The following is a 14,189-nucleotide window of genomic DNA, read 5'->3' as shown; positions in this document are numbered from 1 at the left end:
TGCAGGCTTTGCTGGGAACCGCCGCAGTATCAACGGCTTCGAACTGCAACTGCGCAGATCACCATATCAGCATCGACAAGAGCGAACTCGTGCGAACCATTGAACACTTTGCAGTATCAGCTCCTCGTGGCCCTGATCTTCTGGCGACACCTTTTGGTCAGCGCCGCGTGACGTCATGGGTAGCCATACCTATAAAAGAGACCCTCTGTTGCTTCAGCCTCAGTGGGCACGGTGGACCCGGCACTGCAACGATGCTGACCAGGCAACTGTTCTTCGTTGTGCAGGCTTTGCTGGGAACCGCCGCAGTATCAACGGCTTCGAACTTCAACTGCGCAGATCACCATATCAGCATCGACAAGAGCGAACTCCTGCGAACCATCGAACACTTTGCAGTATCAGCTCCTCGTGGCCCTGATCTTCTGGCGACACCTTTTGGTCAGCGCCGCGTGACGTCATGGGTAGCCATACTTATAAAAGAGACTCTCTGTTGCTTCAGCCTCAGTGTTCACGGTGGACCCGGCACTGCAACGATGCTGACCAGGCAACTGTTCTTCGTTGTGCAGGCTTTGCTGGGAACCGCCGCAGTATCAACGGCTTCGAACTTCAACTGCGCAGATCACCATATCAGCATCGACAAGAGCGAACTCGTGCGAACCATCGAACACTTTGCAGTATCAGCTCCTCGTGGCCCTGATCTTCTGGCGACACCTTTTGGTCAGCGCCGCGTGACGTCATGGGTAGCCATACCTGTAAAAGACACCCTCTGTTGCTTCAGCCTCAGTGGGCACAGTGGACCCGGCACTGCAACGATGCTGACCAGGCAACTGTTCTTCGTTGTGCAGGTTTTGCTGGGAACCGCCGCAGTATCAACGGCTTCGAACTTCAACTGTGCAGATCACCATATCAGCATCGACAAGAGCGAACTCGTGCGAACCATCGAACACTTTGCAGTATCAGCTCCTCGTGGCCCTGATCTTCTGGCGACACCTTTTGGTCCGCGCCGCGTGACGTCATGGGTAGCCATACCTATAAAAGAGACCCTCTGTTGCTTCAGCCTCAGTGGGCACGGTGGACCCGGCACTGCAACGATGCTGACCAGGCAACTGTTCTTCGTTGTGCAGGCTTTGCTGGGAACCGCCGCAGTATCAACGGCTTCGAACTTCAACTGCGCAGATCACCATATCAGCATCGACAAGAGCGAACTCGTGCGAACCATCGAACACTTTGCAGTATCAGCTCCTCGTGGCCCTGATCTTCTGGCGACACCATTTGGTCAGCGCCGCGTGACATCATGGGTAGCCATACCTATAAAAGAGACCCTCTGTTGCTTCAGCCTCAGTGGGCACGGTGGACCCGGCACTGCAACGATGCTGACCAGGCAACTGTTCTTCGTTGTGCAGGTTTTGCTGGGAACCGCCGCAGTATCAACGGCTTCGAACTTCAACTGCGCAGATCACCATATCAGCATCGACATGAGCGAACTCGTGCGAACCATCGAACACTTTGCAGTATCAGCTCCTCGTGGCCCTGATCTTCTGGCGACACCTTTTGGTCAGCGCCGCGTGACGTCATGGGTAGCCATACCTATAAAAGAGACCCTCTGTTGCTTCAGCCTCAGTGGGCACGGTGGACCCGGCACTGCAACGATGCTGACCAGGCAACTGTTCTTCGTTGTGCAGGCTTTGCTGGGAACCGCCGCATTATCAACGGCTTCGAACTTCAACTGCGCAGATCACCATATCAGCATCGACAAGAGCGAACTCGTGCGAACCATCGAACACTTTGCAGTATCAGCTCCTCGTGGCCCTGATCTTCTGGCGACACCTTTTGGTCAGCGCCGCGTGACGTCATGGGTAGCCATACTTATAAAAGAGACCCTCTGTTGCTTCAGCCTCAGTGGGCACGGTGGACCCGGCACTGCAACGATGCTGACCAGGCAACTGTTCTTCGTTGTGCAGGCTTTGCTGGGAACCGCCGCAGTATCAACGGCTTCGAACTTCAACTGCGCAGATCACCATATCAGCATCGACAAGAGCGAACTCGTGCGAACCATCGAACACTTTGCAGTATCAGCTCCTCGTGGCCCTGATCTTCTGGCGACACCTTTTGGTCAGCGCCGCGTGACGTCATGGGTAGCCATACCTATAAAAGACACCCTCTGTTGCTTCAGCCTCAGTGGGCACAGTGGACCCGGCACTGCAACGATGCTGACCAGGCAACTGTTCTTCGTTGTGCAGGTTTTGCTGGGAACCGCCGCAGTATCAACGGCTTCGAACTTCAACTGCGCAGATCACCATATCAGCATCGACAAGAGCGAACTCGTGCGAACCATCGAACACTTTGCAGTATCAGCTCCTCGTGGCCCTGATCTTCTGGCGACACCTTTTGGTCAGCGCCGCGTGACGTCATGGGTAGCCATACCTATAAAAGAGACCCTCTGTTGCTTCAGCCTCAGTGGGCACGGTGGACCCGGCACTGCAACGACGCTGACCAGGCAACTGTTCTTCGTTGTGCAGGCTTTGCTGGGAACCGCCGCAGTATCAACGGCTTTGAACTTCAACTGCGCAGATCACCATATCAGCATCCACAAGAGCGAACTCGTGCGAACCATCGAACACTTTGCAGTATCAGCTCCTCGTGGCCCTGATCTTCTGGCGACACCTTTTGGTCAGCGCCGCTTGATGTCATGGGTAGTCATACCTATAAAAGAGACCCTCTGTTGCTTCAGCCTCAGTGGGCGCGGTGGACCCGGCACTGCAACGATGCTGACCAGGCAACTGTTCTTCGTTGTGCAGGCTTTGCTGGGAACCGCCGCAGTATCAGCGGCTTCGAACTTCAACTGCGCAGATCACCATATCAGCATCGACAAGAGCGAACTCGTGCGAACCATCGAACACTTTGCAGTATCAGCTCCTCGTGGCCCTGATCTTCTGGCGACACCTTTTGGTCAGCGCCGCGTGACATCATGGGTAGCCATACCTATAAAAGAGACCCTCTGTTGCTTCAGCCTCAGTGGGCACGGTGGACCCGGCACTGCAACGATGCTGACCAGGCAACTGTTCTTCGTTGTGCAGGTTTTGCTGGGAACCACCGCAGTATCAACGGCTTCGAACTTCAACTGCGCAGATCACCATATCAGCATCGACAAGAGCGAACTCGTGCGAACCATCGAACACTTTGCAGTATCAGCTCCTCGTGGCCCTGATCTTCTGGCGACACCTTTTGGTCAGCGCCGCGTGACGTCATGGGTAGCCATACCTATAAAAGAGACCCTCTGTTGCTTCAGCCTCAGTGGGCACGGTGGACCCGGCACTGCAACGATGCTGACCAGGCAACTGCTCTTCGTTGTGCAGGCTTTGCTGGGAACCGCCGCAGTATCAACGGCTTTGAACTTCAACTGCGCAGATCACCATATCAGCATCCACAAGAGCGAACTCGTGCGAACCATCGAACACTTTGCAGTATCAGCTCCTCGTGGCCCTGATCTTCTGGCGACACCTTTTGGTCAGCGCCGCGTGACGTCATGGGTAGCCATACCTATAAAAGAGACCCTCTGTTGCTTCAGCCTCAGTGGGCACGGTGGACCCGGCACTGCAACGATGCTGACCAGGCAACTGTTCTTCGTTGTGCAGGCTTTGCTGGGAACCGCCGCAGTATCAACGGCTGCGAACTTCAACTGCGCAGATCACCATATCAGCATCGGCAAGAGCGAACTCGTGCGAACCATCGAACACTTTGTAGTATCAGCTCCTCGTGGCCCTGATCTTCTGGCGACACCTTTTGGTCAGCGCCGCTTGATGTCATGGGTAGTCATACCTATAAAAGAGACCCTCTGTTGCTTCAGCCTCAGTGGGCGCGGTGGACCCGGCACTGCAACGATGCTGACCAGGCAACTGTTCTTCGTTGTGCAGGCTTTGCTGGGAACCGCCGCAGTATCAACGGCTTCGAACTTCAACTGCGCAGATCACCATATCAGCATCGACAAGAGCGAACTCGTGCGAACCATCGAACACTTTGCAGTATCAGCTCCTCGTGGCCCTGATCTTATGGCGACACCTTTTGGTCAGCGGCGCTTGATGTCATAGGTAGTCATACCTATAAAAGAGACCCTCTGTTGCTTCAGCCTCAGTGGGCGCGGTGGACCCGGCACTGCAACGATGCTGACCAGGCAACTGTTCTTCGTTGTGCAGGCTTTGCTGGGAACCGCCGCAGTATCAACGGCTTCGAACTTCAACTGCGCAGATCACCATATCAGCATCGACAAGAGCGAACTCGTGCGAACCATCGAACACTTTGCAGTATCAGCTCCTCGTGGCCCTGATCTTCTGGCGACACCTTTTCGTCAGCGCCGCGTGACGTCATGGGTAGCCATACCTATAAAAGAGACCCTCTGTTTCTTCAGCCTCAGTGGGCACGGTGGACCCGGCACTGCAACGATGCTGACCAGGCAACTGTTCTTCGTTGTGCAGGTTGGTCCTTCTGTGACATTTAGCAGCGTTCGTAGTGACAACCGTTGCATTGTGGCCCTGCCGTGCCCACAGCAGTGTGCCAGTCTTGCTAACGAGTGTTTTCTGGTGTGTAAATTAGTTCTATGCGGCGATGTAGAAACAAATCCAGGACCAACGCTAAAGGAATTGTACGAACAAATATTTGAGGGCCAAAAAACTATTCTTGATGAAATGAAATTAAAACACAGCTATGCAGCCTTAACAATGTACTTGCCACCCTGCAAAGTGCAGTAAAAGAAATAGACACTAAATTACATCAGTCTTCTACAACCGAGTTCCAAGCTGGTCAAGTAAAAACGACACTGAAATCTTTAGAACAAGTGATGTCCTTTCAGACAAAGAAGCTAACCGATTTGGAGGACTATAGCAGGCGTTCCAATCTGATTATATATGGAATTAAGAAACGGATGATGAAACAATCTACGATAACAGAAAAAGTAGTTAATGAGGTATTTCAGGACAAGCTGGGCGTGAAGTGTGAGTCAATTGGCCGAATACACAGGCTAGGAAAAAACAAGGAAAACCGACCAATAATTATCCTCCTTCAAGGTTACAACGAAAAGAAGGCGATTTTTGCAAACTGCAAGAAACTAAAAGGGTCTAATATTTATGTCCAGAATGATTATTCTCTATCCACATTAAAAAAAACGAAAACTTCTCTGGGAGAGTTGTAAACGGGAAAGAGATCTTAAAATAAAAGCTTCACTAATCTATGATGAGGTCAAAGTTGGTAAAAACACTTTTTTACCAAGCTCAGGCTTATAAATGTCAATGCCCGCAGTGTGAGAAATAAAACTGATGAATTAGAAATGTTATTACTGAAGCATGATCCTCATATTACAGTATTAACGGAGACTTGGCTAAATGAAGAAATAGGTGACGATGTAATTCCTTCACGCTATACTGTTTTCCGAAAAGATAGAGGCACCAGAGGTGGCGGAGTAGCCATCCTTATCAAAAATAGCATATCTGCCTATCGGCTGGAAGATATCCCTGACCTTGAATGTTTGCGTGTCAAGATAAAGTGTTGGGGACACAACTTTATTGTTTATGCTATCTACAGACCACCCGATGCCCCTGTTGAATATTTGCAGAAATTGGAAGAAGGAATGGTCAGACATGCGAACAATAATATTGTATTAATGGGAGACTAATTTGCCAAATATTGATTGGGAGCGCCTTAATGGGGGGAATGTGCAGAACAAAAACATTAGCCTTACTTTCAACGTTATGCTGCGTTACAACCTAACGCAGGTGGTACATCAACCAACACGTGTGCAAGGAACATGCAGTTCAATTCTGGATTTGGTTTTTGTTAGCCGGGATTTCCCAGAATATTTCGTTTCTATAGAACAAGGACTGTCTGATCACTGCATGGTGAGCGTCACCCTTCCACTTATGCAAATAGCGGAAAACTATTCTTCAGTGCTTTCTTACAAAGATTATTCTCATGCTGATGACGTTTCTATCATAAATTACATGGAAAATTGTCTTCTCGATTTTAACAGCGCCAGTGTCTGTTCCCTTTGGAATTCTTTCAAAAGTATGTGTCTTCACTGCGTAGAAAAATTCATACCTACTAAGAGAAAGAAAGGTCATAAGCGTACAGCCTGGATGACACGCGATGGGATTCATGCTAAACGAAAGTTAAAATTAAAGGTTAAAGAAAAAAGCATATCAATCCGAATAAAATAAAAGAAGCTCAGGATGTGCTTGAACAGAAGGTGAACGCAGCTAAACATTATTACTATAATACTTCACTACCCAACTTCATTAAAAATGATCCTGATAAATTCTGGAAGCATATGAAGGAGAAAAAGAAATCAATTCCGCAATTAACAGTGGATGACACACTGATAACTGATGACATAGACATAGCGCAGCACTTTAATGAATATTTTCAAAGTGTCGTTTCAGTATCAAATGTTATTACCGGGTTTTCCAAGAATCGTGAATTTGATGCCAGTTTTGTTTCTTATGCTGGTATTGCCAATATGCTGGTAAATCTCAAAACCAAAACTACATGTGGCCCTGACGATATACCGAATATCTTCCTAAAGGGGTATTCTGAACATGTCGCGAAATTTCTTGTTAAAATTTTTTCTGTTTCACTTTCGTTGGGGGAGCTCCCGGCTGGCTGGAGGGTGGCCCGAGTTGTTCCGGTATTCAAAAAGGGAGATCGAAAAATACTCCAAAATTATCGCCCCATCTCTTTAACATCTCAATGTTGCAAGCTCTTGGAGCACATTGTGGGAAATTGCATCAATGAATTCTTGGCTGAAAACAATGTGCTTACAGAGTTTCAGCACGGTTTCAGAAAGGGTTATTCGACTGTAACACAACTGGTATCCGTAATTCATAATTTTGCGTTAACCCTCGACAAAAATGGACAAATAGATGTAATACTTTTAGATTTCACCAAAGCGTTTGATAAGGTGCCGCACGACAAATTAATATTTAAACTAAGAATGATTGGCATACCTGACATTTTTGTACACTGGATTATTGCTTACCTCACTAAACGGACGCAGTAAGGTAAAATTGGCGAATGCAGCTCGGCCATTCTTCCAGTCACGTCGGGGGTGCCCCAAGGTAGTGTTCTGGGTCCCCTGTTATTCCTGATATATATTAATGACATCGTGAATGTTGTGAGTCCAGGTGTTCAAATCATACTGTTTGCTGATGATTGTATTTTGTATAAAGATGGAACAACTCAACATGATCACATTGTCATTCAAAATGATTTAAGCAACATATTAAATTTGTTCAGTGAATGGGGGATGTTGATAAACGCTGACAAATCAGTATTCCTCTGTGTTACTCGTAAGAAAGCCCCGCTTGTTTTCTCTTACTCCCTTGGTTCTTCACCACTGCGCAGTACTTACAGCTACAAATACTTGGGTGTTACCTTAACTTCTACTCTGTCCTGGAGCTTACATATTAACACTATCTGCTCCTCTGCCTTCCGCAAACTCTGTTTCTTGAGACACAAACTAAAAAATGCACCCTCTTCCGTAAAGTTACTCTCTTACATCTCTTTCATTAGACCTAAGCTAGAGTATGCATGCATAGCATGGGATCCTCACACTAAGTCAGATATCAAGCACTTTGAGAAAATACAAAGAAAATCAGTTCGGTTTATATTTAATAAATTCGCTAGGTTTGACTCACCCTCTCAAACAATGATAGAAAATTCTATTCCCACACTTGAATCCCGCAGAAAACAGCTGAGGCTAGAATTCCTTTCTCTCCTGATAAATAACAAGCTTGCAATAAACCAGTCCCCTTATATATCTCCTGCATCAACACGCTATACGAGACATCATCATCCTAACTCACTGACGCCCTATTATGCTCGAACTAACACGTTTATGTTTTCCTTTTTCCCTCTCACAATATCAGACTGGAACACTAATTTACAGATGGCTATGCATTGCGATTATTATTGTATAATTTCTTATTACTTTTGTCGTTGTTCTTTGCTCTTTTTTGTACTAAGCTATGCCCCTCTGCTTGGACCCAAGGGTCTGCAGTATGTAATAAATAAATAAATAAAAAGCTCACGGAGGACGTTTCTGCCTACCGTGCACCAATTTCAATGGCACCCTCCGTAAAGATGTGTGCTAGATTATCACGTATGGCTGGAAAACTGAACTTGGTCGTCGAGTTGTGTCATAACTGGCGTACTACAATGAGACCACCAATTTTTTTAAGTTTCCTGTTTGCGCTATCAGGTGGCCCCCACCCTTGCTATTTTTTGTCATAAAGATTAATCAGGTTGAGCCATTAGCGACACATGGCTGTATAATATCGTTGGCTGCAAAGACATCCAAATTGTTGCACGCCATCGATATTTATCGAACAGCACCGCGACATGGCCACCAATATGAGCACACACAATGACCGCGCTCTTTCGATACTGTCAAATTACTTTGCTCAAGCTTAAACTTCGAGGTGGGAACTGTTCAATTATGACCTACCTCCTTTGCAGTCGAGGAGCATTGGTCGATGGGAAGGCTCAGCTGAATTAGCGGCAGGCGCAAAAACAGCTTAACCATAGGAATCTGCTGATTGAAAACAGTTGCGGCAAAGTTACAGTTTAAGCGAAAGCAGGAGAATCGACATTAGTAGCGACAGCTCATAAAGTAGACTTACAAGAAACGAGTTGCAATTTTTTTGCCTCAATCACATTAACCGAGTTTCACTGACTGTCTGCGCTGAATCCCAGGATGACACCTTTTCCTTACTGCTGCTCGGAAATTCCCTCTAGCGTACAGAAATCTAGTTCGATTAGAGGTTAGAACAACTTCAACTAATTGGATTACAGCTATCAGTTACTAATAATACATTATACATTTTCTTGACATGGCTCCTGATTCAGAAATATATCAAAACCATTATTCCGTTCAAACTGGACTGAACCGACGTTTTGCATCCATTGTTTCGGTTACTATTAATCTGTAGCGGAGTGGCAGTGTCCTCCTCGATCCCCAAGTTTTCCTGCGGTATCGGCGGATCAAGAAGAAATGGCTTTGTGTAATATCCTCAACCAATGCCGGAAAGACTGAACCAAGGCCGATCACAAGGTCACACTGCCCAATAATATGGTCGTCGTAATGGTGTTCCATCTACCGCAGCACCTCCATGGACGGCTGTATTTGTGTTTGTACTGACGTTCACGCGGAAGGAAAATGCTCGCTCACTTCCAGCCCTGCCTGAATTGGCTGCAATCTGAAATTGTTGAAATTTATCATTTCGGGTTTATAGAAAGACCCCGTAATCACCATCTAATTGCAATTTAGAAAGTAGACAACAGTAGATTTCTTCCAGCGCGCACGCGCGTTTGCCTTCAGCTTGAACCTGTGACTCCCCCCTCCCCCACCTCATTATATGCAATCTCTGCCCTAAAATTTACAGAAACTGAATAAAATTACTTGTGCTGCCACAGCGACAATTGTCTGATGCTCTACGATGCAGTGAGTCATTGGTTTAAGTTGTTCATATCATTATATTTTATCTTCCAGGCAGCCAAGAGCAACCGTTCCTCGGCAGCCCTGTTACGACATCCTGTAAGGCACCGTTGTCCCTCGGTTAATTTACTTCCAAGTGCTCTTTTTCATCCAGCGGTAAGACGCAAGTACCAAGATGCAGATAGAGTCAGATACACCTCAGGACGATCTCGATGCTGTCGCCCTGAAGCTGCAGACAGACACGAGCGCTCCCAGGGCCTCTATCTTGCAGCTCGAACAGACGAACGTCGAACGCACCGCAGATGCGTCCTGGCTTCGCCCACGATGCTCCCATCTTGACAGCCATATTACAGATCTTGTTGCCGAGCCGCACGTGTCTAAGACAGTAGCTTCATCCAAAAAAGACATAAAAGAGGTTGTGCCTCCTGGTCAATGCCAACACGCTGGATTAGTCAAAGAAGCGGCTGCTCAAGTCCAAGGAAATGCTGAGTGCAGTCGTGCGCTTGTAGCAGCCAGATGTCTCAGATCGCGTCTGTCTTCAGCAAAAGATGAGGCGCAATAAGGACCGCCAACAAACAGGAGGTACTCTTTTCGGAGCTTGTAGAGCTTAGTTCATTAGCCGAGTGAGGGCGTTACCGAAGATGCGAAGTGCGCTAAGCCGGTGAAACCATTTTATAGCTAAGAGCTTGGCGCATTACTCAGGGAAAGTTGTTATAATCATGGATATGGTGCACCCATTTCACCGCGCTCATACCGGACTGCATTCTAACCCCACACGCTGCGTAAAACGCATTCTTTCTCATAGGCTAAAGTGAGAGTAACCAAGAATGCACGTTATCGCTGCTTGCTGTATTCTCGTTCTTCTTCGTTGTCATAATGACGTCAGTCACTCTTGCATGGTAGCCAACTGCCAAAAAGTTTCCCCGGCAAATGTCTTCAGGTTATGCATTCCGTTGTCTGCGTCAGAGCCTCCCCCTTTTATGGTAGTCAGCTTCTGCTTTCTTACCACGAAAAGCAACTTGTGACCTTTCACCCCTCTTTCCTGCAAGAGGGGGTGGGTTTTTTGAAAGATCCCAAATACTCTACGTAGCTAGTAGATAACTGAATAGGCCAATTTCACAAGTTTCGCTTTCCATCATCAATTCCGCTCTCCATAATTGGTGTTTTGGCGCTCGAGCAGACACCCACATCGGCGCGTCGAATCGGTTACACCGCAAGTATTTGAATGTTCCGCGAAAGGATGATTTAGCTGATCGCCCCTGTATACTGTGAGGGTACTTCGCGAAGCCTATAAGCAACTGTCTTTAAAATGAGGGCGTACATTCAGGTTCTGTTAGCGCTTTTCGCTTCTTGTACAGGTGATTCTGTTTGAGTTGGCGCCGTGTAAATGTTTCAGTGCCCGTAATTCCGGCAGTAACACAACATGCACGCAGGCATTTTCGAGGGCGTCAAATCTATGAGGGCGCGTAAAATGTTTACGCAGGTTGCAGAGGTGTTTTCTTTGTTCTACTTCATGGACCCGTGTTTACATCAATCCAGTCATTGTTTACATGATGGCGAATATTTTCTTTACCATTGTGTTTCGTCTGTTCGCGTCTATATACTGCTGCTTTTCGTGCATGCTAGCAGCGAGCAAATACTTCTGCTTTGTGCCAAGTGTTAGGAAAATAAACACTGGGGCTTCAGCATTAAATAAATGTATCTGAAATATGCATAGTTGTGTACGGTACGTCCCGCAAAGAAAAACAATGCATAGACACTAGCGAATGAAACTGTAGTGTTTTGAGGTTAGTATACAGCCCTGCAAGTATTCATTAATAATGTGATTGCACGCCGCAGTGATGCACCTAATAGGGCGTCTAACCCCTGCGCCAATTATACGGTATCGACACCTTCCGCGGCGAAGACTTCTCGATGGAGGCGAAAAGCAAGGAGTAAGATGTCAGTGCACGTTAAAAAGTACTAGATGGTCGAAATGTTTACAGCCCTCCATTTTGGCCTCACGCATAGCCTCAGTCACGTTTGGACATTAAACCAATGAACGAATCCAACCAGTAATGTACACCTTTCGCTGTTAAGCAGCCGCAGAAGTCTCTAGCGTGAAGAGCTGATTTTGGTCTCTTGTCGAAAGGTTATCCTTAGAGTTTGTGTTGACTTGTCCAAAGGCCCTTTTCCCATTTCAACGCAGGCGAGGAGAAAGAAAGGACGGATAAAACGTACCTTTATAAAGCCGGTAGGCTGCTGCCGATTCCAGATAATGCACACAACATATCTCGAAGCCAAGGCGGATGTTTTGAGTGCGACGGCCGGATGCTCTACTGGAAGGAAAGGCAGTGTTCGTGCGCCTCTCGTCTGGGGTGGATGCTTTGCGCTGCCACTTTCGCTGAGGAAAGGTGGCACCGCTGCGTGCCTTTGTGCGCTCAAGTGCAGCAGGGCGTCTTTTCTTCCTTGAAGAGAAGACAAGAGGGCGTTTAGGTGCTCACCCAATGACAGCCGATCGAGGCTTCCCGCGTGTTCGAAAAGCGCTGCAGAGGTTATCTATTTTTAGCAGATTGATATATTGTTCGGTGATGTGCATGGTCGGCGAGAGGCTCCGTGAGATTTACGATGCTTCTGCGATGCGCATAACCATAAACAGACCTGAGCATCACTCCTTGGAACGCTTGTATGCATTTTTATCGGTGAGCTTCCGGCTTTGGATTTCGAAAGAAGAACCAATTTCCGCAACTGACACGGGCGCCCAAGACCTCGGTACCTTCTAACTAAGATAGAATCTGCCTCCTGCGGCAATGCCCATTTGTGGACCCTACACGGTGGCTGACATAAATTCAGCTCAAAAATGAAATGGCGTATTCAAGGAAGGACCAAAAGCAAACGCAGACACATTATGAAAGATGACCGAATTAGAGCCTATGTCCTTACAAAAAGAAATTCATTATCCGACAAGGAAAAAGAAGGCTTGCTAACGCAAAATCTTGTAGTGCCGATGTGGAAGGTTTCAATGACAAGGCGCTCTCATTTGTCTTTCGACCTTTTGAGAAACTTCGTCTCCTCAATCGAACAGCCGGTTCTACCCCGTAGGTCCGTCTTTTCTTTGGTTCGAATACGGTCCCATGTCATAGCTTGGCGTCCTATTCTTTTTTCGTTTTTTTGTTTCTTTTTGTTGTTGATGTTGCTGAAAATTGGTTTATTCGGATTTGGTACCTTTTTTCGCCGTATTTATTGTTTTTGACGAGGCTTGTCTGAGTTGCACGGGGTTCTGCTTGTGTGAACTGTCTTTTTGTCACTGGTTTCCCTTGACGCAGCCGGCGATGGTGCTCTGTATTACTTTGGTCGCTTTAGGGACTTGTTGAGGAGAGCATGTTGCCGGGCTAGTTGGTGATCCATTAGGTAAAAAGTTGTCCTTTGTGTTCTTTTTCTGCGCTAAACATAGGGACTTGTCTTGCGTTACTGATTCGTAATCGTGCCTAACAGCATTACCATTTTGATGGTTGTTTCAGACCATCCTTGAGATTGGATGAGTTTATGGTTTTGCTTTACTCAGTGGGCCGGTCCTGGTTAAGTTTATCTTTTCATGAAAAATCTCGAATCGCCGACAGAAAGAAAAAAATGCATCGGCGACGAGGACAGGCGAGTGATCGCGGGTAGAGCTGCTAACAGCAGCTCCAGCAGCAGCATTCGCGGCGTAACTTTTCATCACGTTTTAATGCGCCTATGCCTGTAACGAGCTCTCCTCCCTCGGGACTCGACCCTTCTATCCTCGACTTTCCTATCCTGGCCCTCTGGCGACGTATATATGCAGAGAGGTAATAGAACTGCAGACTCTCTTGGAGAAAAGATCCCCCCCCCCCCCCCCCCAAGCGGATCTCCAAAGCGGAGGAAGCTAGATGGCGACGCCTAGAGACCGGTACATATCACAGACCTGTCCGTTTAAATACAATACACCCGGGTTCTGCGATCCGAAATGCAAATATTTCGGTAAGAAGGCAGGCGTGCACCTCATGGTGTGAACCTGCCCACAGAATCCTCCAGGTGCCCCAAATTCAGTGTTAACAATTGTGTGGTGGGAGGCTGCCCTCTCCAGTTCTGGACTAGAGGCCCAACGGGCCCTCGTGACACGTGCGAAGATGGCAGCGGCAGCCGCTGGAGTCCCGGACTAAAGACACCACTTACATATTCCCCTCCTTTATCTCTACTCAAAAAACTTCTTCACTCACTCACAGTCGTTCAAAAATAGCCAAGTCTATGGTGTGGTGAACATTGCGCCAAGACATTAGATCCAGGCGGGTATAGCACGTGGCCTTTCTTTTTAGTGTTCCAACTATTGTTTTAAAATTTGTCATTGATTCCACATTGTCTCGTCCGAATGCACCCAGATATATAATCCAATCAATGAATGAAGTAAAAAATCGCTGAAAATGTGTGTCTAGAGCAGTATACTCGTGTTTTCTGTACAATTCAGACTAGTGTATATCTACACGTATTACCTGTGTCTAAAGGCTGTGGACCGCGCAAACCGCAACCGAGGTGCTTAAAATGCTTATAGGCGAGTAGATGGGGACCATATATTTGTCGATGTGGAGGTTAGACCTTAGTGGTAGTCAAAACGGTGATAAAGCCAAATTCGCCAGATGTGCAGGACAGAGAGGTTGGTCCCCGCTAGTAAATGGTTGGCAGAAAATGTTTTGGCACCAGGGAAAGCAAAGTTGAT

This window comes from Amblyomma maculatum, chromosome 7, assembly GCF_055883805.1.
Source record: "Amblyomma maculatum isolate TAMU_Amacu chromosome 7, ASM5588380v1, whole genome shotgun sequence".
Lineage (NCBI taxonomy): Eukaryota > Metazoa > Arthropoda > Arachnida > Ixodida > Ixodidae > Amblyomma > Amblyomma maculatum.
Note: the sequence above shows the minus strand (reverse complement) of the source record.